The sequence below is a fragment of the Narcine bancroftii genome, chromosome 11 (assembly GCF_036971445.1).
Source record: "Narcine bancroftii isolate sNarBan1 chromosome 11, sNarBan1.hap1, whole genome shotgun sequence".
Classification (NCBI taxonomy): Eukaryota; Metazoa; Chordata; class Chondrichthyes; order Torpediniformes; family Narcinidae; genus Narcine; species Narcine bancroftii.
In genome coordinates this window covers 11,372,272-11,373,956 of record NC_091479.1, presented here as the reverse complement: position 1 = coordinate 11,373,956, position 1,685 = coordinate 11,372,272, and the positions used below count along the sequence as shown (strand labels likewise).

Below are 1,685 nucleotides of genomic sequence, written 5' to 3'. Positions count from 1 at the left end.
TGGCGAGAATCGTTGCCACTTGCTCCCCGCAGTTCATGTCTTCCGCGAATCTCCCAGATTTTCCCCTCCCTCGCCGGAGATGACACCGCGTTCGCTGGCCGCAAATTCGGGTTGGTTCAGCAGGGTGGTGGGTGGGGGCAGAGGTTGTGCAACACACGAGAGGCTCGACTCCCACCCACCCCCTGTCCCAGTGCGGGGCAGGCAGGGAGAGGGCGAGAAGAACCTTCCCTCCAACCACCCCCCCCCCCGTCCTCCCTCCACCCCCCCCCCCCGTCCTCCCTCCACCCCCCCCGTCCTCCCTCCACCCCCCCCCGTCCTCCCTCCACCCCCCCCCCGTCCTCCCTCCACCCCCCCCCCGTCCTCCCTCCACCCCCCCCACCGTCCTCCCTGCACCCCCCTCCTCCTGCACCCCCCCCCTCCACATCTCCCTCCACCCCCCTCTCCTCCTTCCACCCCAACTCTGGCTCTCAGCACTTCCCTCTCAAGTCCAAGAGCGGATTTGTCCCATTGCACTTGACCACGAAGATGTTGCTTCCTGAACACTTTCTGGATTTGGGGCTGCCTATCGCGAAAATTACCTTAACATTTTCCATCACGTACCATTTTTTAGATATTTTTGTGATTTCGAGTCCTATTTGAAGTCTACTTCAAGCAGACAAAGCCCTGCATTGCAACAAGTCATTGAAAATTCATTTTCTGCATTCGCACTTGGACTCCTTCCCGTCTGATCCTGGTGCGTCGGTGACCAACACGGTGAAAGATTTCACCAGGGCATTGAGACCTTAAAAAAGCGGGATCAGGGCAACTGGAATCTATCAATGCTGGCCGACTATTGTTGGACACTGACCCGAGAGGCATCAGATGCTGAGTACAAACGAAAATCAGTGGAAAAACATTTTTAGGTCAGTTGACCTGACACAACATGTCAGCGTCACGATGGGATTAGACGGGCTAAATTCAATAAAAGTTCATTTAAAGTTTCTCCAACTTCCTACGTGATCCAGTAAATCTGAAATTATATTTGTGTTTGTAATGGAGGATTTAGACCAGCTGACGCAAGAAAGGATCATAATCTAAATTCCACCATGAGGCCCAGAGATGCAGTTGCCTTTTGTTGGTCGCAGACTGTCAGGAGACCTTGAAGATAATTAAATCATTTGTTCAAAGAGATAAGCTATGAGTAAACAATTTTTTGGGTAATATAAGCCACGGTCCCGCTGCCGAAGTTTGAGACTCTCCGAGAGGTGGCAACATGTCTCAGCAAGAAGAAGAACTTCTAGAGTCCAGCTAACGTCCCGGTCAAGGAGGTGGAGAAGCTGCTACCGGCGCCCCGACAACCTACTACAGTCGTTGCCTCGCTTCGGCAGTTGGGACCAGTCCAGGCGCTGATAAGTATAATTGGGAAGGGCTCGCATATTGTAGTTTGAAATCAGCTTTTGAATTTGTAATAAACATTTGTATAAACTGAACTGCTCTCGGTGTGTGTGTGTCTATTTTCTTTCGGTAGCTCAAACACTGTGACCAATCTAAAACGAACAAAGGGAGAGGTACAAGTTTACCCAGGACAGTGTTCAGCTTCAAGTTGTCTATCGTAATCCCCAATTGTTTTCAGGAAGCAAACCTTTTGATTTTTTTTTTGTCCTGCATTAACAGCAGAACTTAATTCAGGAGAAATTGAAACTTAT

General features: G+C 50.5%; 1 long non-coding RNA gene across 1 annotated transcript; it reads left to right on the top strand.

The window, feature by feature from the left end:
- The first annotated feature begins 7 nt into the window (after nt 1-7).
- LOC138746308 (uncharacterized) lies at nt 8-1,469 on the top strand. Its single transcript, XR_011346854.1, has 2 exons — nt 8-110; nt 611-1,469. It is a non-coding gene; the product is annotated as an uncharacterized lncRNA (long non-coding RNA).
- The last annotated feature ends 216 nt before the right edge of the window (nt 1,470-1,685 follow it).